This window comes from Schistosoma mansoni, chromosome 1 (assembly GCF_000237925.1).
Source record: "Schistosoma mansoni strain Puerto Rico chromosome 1, complete genome".
Taxonomy (NCBI): domain Eukaryota; kingdom Metazoa; phylum Platyhelminthes; class Trematoda; order Strigeidida; family Schistosomatidae; genus Schistosoma; species Schistosoma mansoni.
Window position 1 is genome coordinate 53,319,176 of NC_031495.1, and position 12,498 is coordinate 53,331,673.

The following is a 12,498-nucleotide window of genomic DNA, read 5'->3' on the forward strand; positions in this document are numbered from 1 at the left end:
TTATACTCCGGTCATGATGAAGAAAATGCCCCACATACACAAGGAATTGCATTGATGCTGTCCAAACAAGCACAAAATGCACTTATAGGATGGGAATCTCATGGACCAAGGATCATCCAAGCCTCCTTCAAAACAATGAACGTCATCAAATGTTATGCGCCTAACAACGAGTACAATGCAGACATTAAAGATCAATTCTACGATAGGCTGCAGTCAATCTTCGAGAAATACATAGCAAAAGACCTGACCATTCTGATGGAGACCTAAATGCCAAGGTTGGAATGGACAACATTGAATACGAAGACGTCATGGGACGACATGGACTAGAAGAAAGAAACGAAAATGGTGAAGGATTTGCAAACCTATGTGCCTCCAATACAATTGTCATAGGTAGCACTATGTTTCCACACAAACGCATATAAAAAAGACCACAGTATGCAGAACCAAATTGACCGTATCTGCAACAACAAAAAGTTCAGGAGGACGATGGAGGATGTGAGAACCAGGAGAGAAGCTGATATACCGACAGATCATCATTTGCTGGTCGTCAAGATGAAATTAAAACTCAAGAAGCACTGGAAAACGGCGCGGACAACGTCACAAAAGTTTAACACGGCCTTTCTTCGAGATGCTGACAAACTCAACAAATTCAAGATAGCCCTCAGCAATAGGTTCCAGGCCTCTCATGATCTACTCAATGGAGAGGAAACTACTATGGAGGGCGACTGGAAAGGAATAAAAGAGGCAATCACTTCAATATATCAAGAGTTTCTGTGTCACAAGAAGCAGCATCACAAGCAATGGATCACTGTTGATACACTGGATAACATCGAAGAAAGGAGGAACAAGAAGGCAGCAATCAATATCAGCCGAACAAGAGCAGAAAAAGCCAAGGCACAAGCCGAATACACAGAAGTAAACAAGCAAGTGAAGAGGAGCATCAGAGCCGACAAACGTAAATATTTGGAAGACTTAGCAATGACGGCGGAAAAGGCTGCGAGAGAAGAAAACATGAGACGATTGCATGATACAACAAAGAAGCCCAAACCAGAACGACCAGTGAGAAGCAAGGAAAGCAAGATAATCATCAACATTGAAGAACAACAGAACAGATAGATAGAACACTTCAAAAAACTCTTGAATCGACCAGTTCCATTAAACCAACCCAAATTCCATTCCACTCTTTTGATTGTCACCGCTGAAGTGTTATAGTTTAATAACTTTTAAAGAATGACCATATTTATACAAACACAATTGTATATACCATCTACCAACGTTATGTTTAAACATTCGTATGCAGTTGTTTAACTCGAGTAATTCCGTTTTGATAAGTCGAGTTTGAAGTATTTTGGATTGATATGATCTCCGTCTTTTGACTAATCAAATAGAAGCAAAACAGTACCGAAGTTCCTTTTGTGGCTCAACTAAAGCATACATAATACATAATTTCAATTTTGTTTTGCATATTTATAATACTGGTCTGCAGTCTGAAAAAAAAATATATTTTGTCTTGCTATCGTAAAAATGAAGTAATAATTCAGTGACAGCAGATAATGAACCTGTATAATCTGTCTTTTTAGCTAATCCGACTACATAAAGACCAATAAGTCCTCTTTCACTAGTGTAAAAAGATTTAGCACAAATCATATTATGCTAAATACATATACATCAAAGAACTTTATATGAGTCTATTTCATTTCATTATGATGAAACATTTCTCAGTTTGAATATGACATATCAGTCGGATACACAAATATGTTGTTTTTCATACTCTGTTTACTTAAGGTGGTGAAATAAGTTTCCTAAATGAATATTTATTATCTCATTCTTTATCATCTGTAATTATACAAAAAACAAGAGTTTTTTATAACGTACATTTTCAGAACACTCCGTTATAAGTTCACTAATGTGACGTAAATAAACGTATAATTATTTACGTATAAATGAGTGTATGGAGACTTCTAGATGAAACCAAGAAGGTAAAATAAAAGAACAACAAAGACAATTGGTATAACTTCTGTATAATGACGCGTTTAATAATCACTTTAGCTAAATTAGGTGCAATTTACATAATTATTCCAATTATGATTATATATCTCTATATTTCTAGCCTAGTGTTATCGGTGACTTACTGTTACTGTTACTCTTCTTACGTGGTAAGCATTACACAGCACATACGTATAAATGATAACACCCTTTCTTTGAATAATGACAGCATCCATTATAAAATTAACTTTTTACGAGAATTCAACTGAAGTTATAATGTTCTATTACTTCAAATAGTGCTCCAATCTTAAAATTGCCTTTTCACTTAAAAATCACTAAATATTCATATCTTTGTGAATAACCGACTAAACTATGTATTCTCTTCCAGAAATTAATCTTGTTTAGACAACTGCTTATAAATATCTCTACCCCTTTGACGATGGTCGTGGTAGCTCTCCACGATTCAGCTCCGTACAGTAGAACTGTTTTCACGTTCGTATTGAAAATTCTGACTTTGATATTGGTCGATAGACAGTTGTTTTGAGTTTCATATGTCCTTCAATCGTAGGACCGCAGTCCTTACTTTGCCAGTTCTCACCTTCACGTCTGTATCAGGTCGTCCTTGTTCCTCGAAGATGCTGCATAAATGGGTACGTAAATGTTTCCACATCTTCTACAGTCTCTCTGTCAAGTGTGATTGGGTTGGTGTTCTTTGTGATGTATTTGAGGATTTTACTCTTTTCTTTGTGTATATTGAGGCCCACTGATGAAGAGAATGCTGCTTCACTAGTTGTCTTCACTTATATAAGGTAGAAGGGTTAGGTCACCTGTGAAGTCCATAACGTCTAATTAGTTCGGGCTGTACATTGTATTTCGTGCTTCCCCTCTAATGTCGAGGTCTTCACAATCCCGTCAACCACCAGAAGGCAGAGAAAGGGGGAAAGTAAACAGCCTTGGCTGACTCCGGTCCTCACTTGGAATGCATCTGTCAGCTGTCCTCCATGCCACCGATTCGCATTGTAGTCCATCATATGAATTCCGTATGATATTGACAATTTTCTCACATACACCATACTGTCGAAGAAGTCTCCTTAAGGTTTTCCTATCCACGCTATCAAACGCTTTCTCATAGTCAATACAGTTGATATATAGCGATGATTCCAGTTCCAAAATGATCCCCAAAGTCGCGATTACGTCTCTGTACGACCGATCCTTAAGGAATTCACTCTAATGGTCTCGAAGTCGGGTGTCTACTAAGCCTTCCATTCGGTTCAGAAACACTCTGTTGAAATATTTTCCTAGCATTGATAATGGTGTGATGACTGTGTACTTCTCACATTTGCTCAAATCTCCTTTCTTTGGTGTATTGATGGGGTGTCCTTCTTCCCAGTCTGTCAGTGACACTTGTTCTTCCTCCCAAATCATCTTGATAAGAATGTGGAGCATGTTTTCAGTTGCTTCTATGAATGACTTCAGTGCTTCAACTGGTATAATATCAGGTCCTACTGCTTTCGCGTTGTTGACTTATCCGATGACTATCCTTACGTCTTCCGTTGTTGGTGGAGTGACATCTATAGGAAGGTGTGTAGGTGGTTGCTTCGATTTCCGATGGGTTCAGTGGAGCTGGTCTGTTTAAGAGTTTTTCGAAGCCCTCTACTTATCTATTCCTCTGTTCTTGAATCGCAGTGATTGGCTTGCTTTCTTTGTTGTTAACTGGTTCACAATATTTCCCTGCTAGTTTCTTCATTGTGTCGTATAGCTGTCTTATATTTCCTTCTGATGCAGCTTTTTCCGCTGTCGCTGCTAGGTCTTGTACATAGTTTCGATCGTCGGTTCTAATACTTCTCTTGACTCTGTTGTTTGCTTTTATGTATTCGGAGAGTGCCTTAACTTTCTCTGTACTTATTCGACTCTTGTTAATTACTGTCTTCTTCTTCTTCTTCCTCTCATGAATATCCAAGAAATCAGTAGAGATGAACTCCTTATGATGATGCTTATTGTGACCCAGCACCTCCTGACACGTTGAAGTCAGTGCTTCCATAATTCCCTTCCAGTTGTTCTCCGTAGTAGCTTCCTCTTTGTTGAATAGATCTTGTAAAGCTAGGAATCTGTTGTTGGGAGCTATCTTGAATTTTCAGTTTCCGAAGGATGGCTGTACTGAACATTTGTGGTGCCCTTTGTACAATTTGTACAATTTATGAGTCAATCATAACAATGGAATAGATTACAGAAATAAATATAATAAGTAAAAAGTACAAATTGATAGTATAATGAGAGGTGTTCTAATTGTGATAAGACTGTTAAAGGCTTAAATGAATGTTTCATGATAGGAAGTAGATTGGCGGCTTGAGAAAAATAGACACTGAGATAACATTCATTAAAAATTATAAGATTACGTATTAAGAAATGTTCAGACAATTGGACAATAAAGCGTACATTTGAAAAAAGCATTTAAAAAAGGGTAAAGAAAAATAAACGAACAAAGAGAATGAGAAATAATAAATGAAATCCTTTATTGAGACTAATTCAGCCAAAGAACGCATAAAAGTGTTACAAAGTTCTTATGATTGCAAAGACTTAGATTGTTAACTCGAACTCCTATAGCTTCTGCTATATTTAAAAGACGAGATCGAACCCTTCAAGGGAAACTGACAGTAATACGATAAATAACTTCAAATGAACTATCTCTGTCTACTACATGACCATTATAGATCAAGTGTGATAGAACAGAGCTGTGTATCACTAAGGAGGAAGAATGTCTCACATCAAATTGGCGTCCAAATACCGTGAAACTATTCGTTCAAACTTCGACGAAAGTTCCTATACAATTGTGTATCGTTTTGACGATAACCTTTCTTAACCACAAAGAGAGAGCGGTACTCACAAACTCTTTGGCTCACTTATCTGGTTATTCGCCCAATATAGCTCTTTCACTTCAGAAGCTGTATTTATAGATACACATATGTAAGGCAAAACCATATAACCTATCCTTTAGTTAAGGTATGATCATAAGTCGTCTGAAGAATGATATTTTAATATATTAATAAAACATTACTGCATATTAGAGTAAAGAGTGATGTGGATCTAACTGAAAATAATATTGTTCGCTTATATATGTTGTTCTAATTCACAATATGTACACAAAAGTAAAATAATTAACTGATTCCTAAGTCAATCATTAGATTCATTTACGGCTCAAGAATATTTGGTTGTGTTTAGTTTTCTTTTTTTGGGGGGGGATTTCATTTATTTTACATTCTCCTTCACTCTGTCTTTTATAATCTTTATTCATGAGATACAAATATGCAGAAATTTCTACATAACAACTAGTAAAATCTTGACAGAGTATTCGTTTTATTCGAAGATAAACTCTTATTCTATGAAAGCGTTTATATACAATTACGAATGACATTTTAGATTGTTATAATCTACATCTGATATTTAAATAACCAGAAATCATCAACTGGTTTGCACTGTTACAATACACATATCTAAGAATACACATTTGGGATTGCATACTTTTGTAAATAGACACAAATGGTTGTGTCTGTGTGTACGTAGGAGTAATAAATTTATGTTTATTCAATAAATAATGTCTGAATATTCGACATTCGTGTATGATTTTCAGTTTTTTTTCTTACACATTACTTCGTACTGTTTCTAAATTAGTCTAGTTAATTAAACAAGAAACAGACATTTAAACCTGAAGAATTTTTTTAAATCAGTAAAAAGAATATTGCATTAGGTCAACATTACGTCATTAAAATAAAACTAAATCAGCAGGATATTTCTGAACCGAATGTTAATAAAACAAATCTCTAAGTGTAGTGAACGAGAACAACAATGTGGACAACCTAGTGTACTGGGATAAGAAAAACAACTACAGAATCTCTCAGTAAAATATGAGAATCATCTAGTAAATAATTCATTTGCGAAATACCCACCAATTGTCTCAGACTTTGTTATTCCTTCGTTTCCATACCGATCGCTCTCTATCCTGGTTCTCTTCTCTTAGATATTCTCAACCTTTTGACGCTAGGTATGCCACTTTCGATTAGCGATACATACTACTTATATCTGTCGACATCAGTAGCACACACCACATAGGTAATTGTGAAAAAAATACTGATAACTCAATTCATATTAAAATGTATGTTAATGATGTTGTTGAGAAAGACAATGAAAGTTCAACAAATAATCTATCCAGCTCAAAGAACAAAGTACTTTCAGAATACTTTTAAACTAGACAACAATTATTTAGGACTATTAGTTATTAAAGTTCAAATTTGTTTTAGACTTAAGTTTTGCGTCTTATTTAAAAAAATTATTCATCCATTAATCTAGTGTATCTGACAAAAATCTGAAGCCTATGGAATACACCAACTGACGAACGATGCATTAAAATCATCGATAAAATGAGAAAGCGGTCATGTTTATTGAAAATTAAGTAAGGTTGAAAGCATAGGCTATTTGATTCGAAATATATGTTCCTTTTGTATCAGTAATACTCCCAGATAATAAATACCATTTTACTCCTGGCAGTAAGTGCATACTTCTGAGAAGTCAAAAACTGTCTTTTATAATTGATATCATTATGCTGTAAAAAACTACTTTCAAATCATTGAAAACTATAAAATCATATCACCATCATTTTTATTTATCATAATCATGAAAATAACATCTTGTAAAAATGTATTCAGTATCTAATAAACACTCAATCTTGTAAATACACATTCATAATTACTTTCTATCAGTATTAAGATGTGAATTATTAAAAGGGTGACTAATTTCTATTAAAAAAAGAGGAGTATCTTACTTTTTTATCATATGAAGATATAAAAGATCGGACACTGAAGATGAAATTCTTTTACCATTGAAATGATGTGAAAATTAATAGATTGGCCAACGTTACCAAGTCAATGATATTTAATGGAAGTTGAAAAATTGTCATCACATTCTAATATTAGTTCACCTTTTTATTAGGTGAATAATCTAGTACGAATCGAGTAAACTCAAAATTTCTTATGACAGTGATTAGACATGATGAGAGATCGAGGATCAGATAAAAAGTCCGGTTAGACCAGTCCTAACTCAACTGATTGTGAAGACTAGCTTGAGTTTGAGACAGTTCCCATCACGAAGCTATCTCAGCTGATAGACTATTTAAAAATAAGGAACACTGGATAGCAATATATCAATAGCTTAGGACGACTTATCAACGTGAACACACTAGCTAGCTACAGATCTGACTGAATATCTTTAGTGTTTACAGTGAGCGCGTTACGTTTGGACCACTGCATCAGAATCGAATGGCTACAATTTTATGCTCTAGTCGACGTTGAAAAACGAAGATAAAAGAACGTCATAGATGAACAAAGTTTATCATCAATTTGGTTTCATGATTTTTACAGTAATTATCATACTGCTTTAAGTTCGAATCTTCATTCTGAAATGACTTCTAATATTGTTTAAATTTACCATCAATAATTAGGAAACAGGTTATTCGTCGATCATATACTCCTTTATATTTTAGTAGTTTTGAGTATTTCATCGTCCAACCAGTAACTGCTTTCATTTTTTAAGAAGGTATTCACCTAAGATAATAGATTCAAACCTATCATGATTTCGATTGTACCAAAAATATTCTGCATTGTTTCTTTTGTACTATTTAAACTTGCGTTAATTTAATACGGTTATTTATTTGCTCTGAAGAAGTGGCTCCTACCAAATCACGAAACGTTAGAAACACAATTGTTTTACTCATTGCGATATAACAAAAAATATACTTATTATTAAATGATCCGAATAGTTTCACCCTAAGTGGTAGATTTTAGTGTTTTCTCTGAGTTGAACGGTTTGATTGTATAGTTTTCATTGCTGTTCTCAACAACACCATCAGTGCTTACTAAAACTAGAGTTAAGTCTCCAGTTGCTCCACAACTGTTAAAATAGTTTGTATTGACTGACTATCATCGATTTCTCTAACATTCCTATTGACCGTATTATAGATTGACCTCTAACATAGACTAGTGATAAGACTGCATAATATAATATACAATGTATATAATAATCATTACTGACATAAATCCATGTAAACAACGATGAACATGAATCTCACAGGAGAATTTCGGATAGGGGTAATTATAGAAATGTTTGCGGAGCATGGCACTTAGGTCAATAAACAAACAATAGAAACATCGACACACACTCAATATATTAGTTCATATAGAGGCATTCTCTCTCACATGACTGGAGATCAAACGAAAAAATTCAATCGGTAGGAATGCAAGAACAAATGAAGACTCAGAAACTTACAAAGTGAACTAACAAACTGATACAACACTCATGATGCCGATCACATACACCAGAGAGATGTTGAAATCCCTGCAACTACAACATGTAGTTCAAAGAACAAAATACCACCGATGTGTTCTTCTATTTGTAAGCTTGATATCTCGAAGTTCTTTCAAATAGAAGGTAATTTTCAAAAAGAACTGACGTTAACTTAATAAACATTGGAAACCAAAGTGCACTGAACGATTTACATGACTTAATTTGTGACTTTACAGTAAAAGGAAGTACAATAGTAAAGTTGAATAATTAAGAAGTTAGAGGAAAGTCAAAACTGTACTCAAAAGCCTGGGAAATCAACCAGTTGAAAATAAAATTTTCATAATTTTCCGCTACTAAAGTAAATAAAGAAAAGTTTGAAGTAATAGCACTAGGTCTAAAATTCTGTAATACACGAAACCGCATAAATCATATAGATACAGATATCCATTTTCAAAACTTAAGTCGTCGGACACCAGGTCCAGTTCCAACATCTGACCAAGAAATTGAAAGTTTCAAATCAAATCGAGTTGAGTGTTGTGGTCAGTTTAAGAATGGTAGAAAAAATTACAGAAGCATTTTAACCACAAAACACAAGAAGGCTATCAAAGAACTTATTAACAAAGAAAATTTGATTATTACGAAACCGGATAAAAAACAAGAACTATCGTACTTAACAAAAAAACTATATTGGCAAGATGAACAACATCTTGAATAATCATCTAAAATTCCGAAACCTGAATGATCGAAAAAACGTTAGAAATAATTAGAGAATGAACTAACCAAATCTTTTAAAAAGCTCAAAAATCATCAGGTAATTCCATCAATTAAGCCGGTAGGTGCCTATTTACCAAGGTTATACGGACTACCAAAGGTGCACAAACCGGATATCCCATTGAGACCAATTTTAGAAATGTATAATTCTCCTAATCACACTGTGGCAAAGTGATCAGTAACCATTTCAAAACCACTCCATAAACACTAAATGAAACATAGTATTGGGGATGTATTCCAGTTCATTGCCAAGACCAAAAACATAAACACTAAGAAAACTATAATGACCTAGACGCTATGTCATCGTTTATAAATGTCCCACTCAAGGAGACTATCTAATATATATGTGAACAACTTAAACAACAAGGAATAGGAACTGCAATCCCTGTGGTCATCACTAAGGAATTATTAACAATGTGTACTATGAACGTAAGCTTCAAATCTAATGGTGAAATATATAGACAAATAGATGGTGTCGCGATGGATTCACCATTAGGTCCCATATTGACTGACACTTTTCCCACTAGACTGAAAGGCGGTCCCTTGGCACAGCATATTGACAAGTTTTCATTTTACTGCTGATATATGGAAGATACGTTCATTCTTTGTAACGACCATACTGACAGAATACAGACTTTCAAGAGATATATTGAAGTTCATCCATCTATTAAATTCACATTTAAAGAAGAATAGCCTTTCTAAATGCGAGGCTTATAAGGAGAACTGATGGGTCACTAAGAAGAAAATTAAACAAGAAGACTACGTGGATTGGCCAATATAAAAACTTTCTTAGTTTTGTTCGTCTACAATCTATAATGGACCTGATTAAAACACTTCATTATAGAACCAAAACCATATGCTCCCTAAATGCGCTTGAAGAAGAAACAAAGGTATTGAGTAACTACCCTGAAAGAAAATGGATATCCGGAGAAATTTATAAATGAACATTTAGCCATGAAAAGAAAGCATAAGGAGGGCCTAACTGTGGGCGAAATGTCTCTGTATATACGCTTACAATTTAGAGGAGATGCACCCAGAGAAATCTTAATACTAAAGTTGCACAGCTCAATCCAAAAAACGTTTAATGCTGGTAAACTATAATTAGTTTTTTCCATACGTCCGATGGTCACTCTGAAATTGAAAAATAAATTACCTAAACTAGCCACCTCTCTCTGTATCAATCAATTCAAATGCTCTTATGGAGCAAGTTATACTGGCAGATGTTCTAAGAATTTGTATTTTCATGCTCTCGAGCACCTCGCGTATTACGTAATTTCTGATTTATAATTACATCATTATCTTTCTCACCCTATTGTTAACCAAATTTATTCTAATCAATAATCTCATCTAACGTATAAAGTTATTCGAGACGACACTTAATGTTAGTCATTGCCAAGATTGACGATTTCATGTTATTATACAATCCTAAATTCACATGCTGTAATTTTAAACAATGTACTTCGCTTTAAACCTGGCCACTTTTTGGATTATTTATTTGGATATGATAATTGTAGAACCTGAAGAGAATTTAATAGGAATAATATATTTGTAAAATCTCAGCGAATGAATTTGAAGTAAATCCAACATTTCGCCTGGCAATCTGGTCCAAGTTCGGCGCCCAAATACTGTGAAACTATTCGCTCTAATTTAGACGAAAGTTCTTATATACTGAAAAGAATTTGTTGAAAACTAAAGAAAATACTGTTTACAGGGTTTTTTTCCTGGTGCTTCTTTGCAAATCCATAAATGTTTGTACAATATCTAATAATGACAATACATTATTAAGACATTTAACAGTTAACTACAATGCATTATAATTACAATATTTTTATAAACTTTTTCCTTAAAGAAAAAAACTATTTTTTCTTAAATTCGTTCAAAAAACGTGGTAAGATTTAATGAACAGTTATGATCTTATACATCCGAAAAAGGCAAGTTTTATTCACACGATCCTAAAAATATTTCTTCGTTGGTCAATTATAAAATAGAACATGACTTATAACTTCACTTGTGAATATACATTAACGCCTATAGACATGAATTTGTCTGTACATGATCGCTTGTGTTTGAGTGTAATAAGCAGGCGTATCAATATATTCACCTGTTTTTGGTTGGTATATATATATATATATATATATATATATATATATACAAAAATTTGTTGTGAAGATGGTTCACGTTGTCACACATTTATGTGTGTATACTTGTGGTGTGGGTTACTTATATTCACATAAGTAGTAAATAACGATGGTCGGACATTAGATACATTTCAGTAGAAGATAGATAACGAAAGAACGGTAACGAAACGCATAAACAATAATAATCGGAGACAATGAACTGATATTTGCAGAAGGAACGATCAAGATTGAGACAATAGATTAATAGTTTGCAAATTAACTATCTGCTATATGGTTCTCATATTTTACTGAGATATTCTGTAGTCTTGTACCTTAATACATTCGATTGTCTCCACTCGTGTTCTTGTTCACCACATACTTACCGTCAATAAGTATCATGATCAGAAGTTTTAGGTGAACTGAATATCATGAAGTAATGTGATAGATATTACTTTAAATTTCGAAAATGAACTTTGATATAATACAGTGTGACGATAATAATAATAAATAATCTTGACCATGAAATTTATATGGTAATTTAAAAGTAATATGAACAATAGTAATATAGTAAGCAGAAGTGCAACTTTATTGGTCTTTGCGTAACCACTTGCATCTTTTTATCATCATTTATTGCGTAATAAGTTACTTACAAACACGTTATTGATTTGTATTTGATTTTTTTTCAATCTGTTCACCAGATAGACTAGTGGTTCCGTTCTTTGAAAATTGATTCGTAATCAGTTTATCCATTTAATCACATTAGTTATTCTAGTTAGTCGATCCTAGTAAACTAGCAGGGAAATATTGTGAACCAGTGAACAACAAAGAAGCAAGATAATCACTGAGATTCAAAAAAAGAGGACTTCGAAGAACTCTTAAATATACAAGCTCCACTGAAACTATCGGACATCGAAGTAACCACCTACACACATTCCTATAGATATCACTCCACCAACGATCGAGGAAGTCAAGATGGCCATCAGATAAATCAAGAGCGAGAAAGCCACAGGACCTGACAATATACCAGCTGAAGCACTGATGTCATACATAAACGCAACTGCAAACACGCTCCCGTTCTTTTCAGGATGATTCAGGAGAAAGAGCAAGTGCTACTGACAGACTGAGAGGAACTAAAAATACAATACTTGAAATGGAAACGGACTGTCACAATTGAAGTAACAGAAATTAAGACAGAAAGAATGTCATTTTATAACAACCTCAAAAAGTCTCATACTAGATCTTTATCTTAAAAATATAGTCATACAAACCAGTTCCCAAATATTTCATGTTG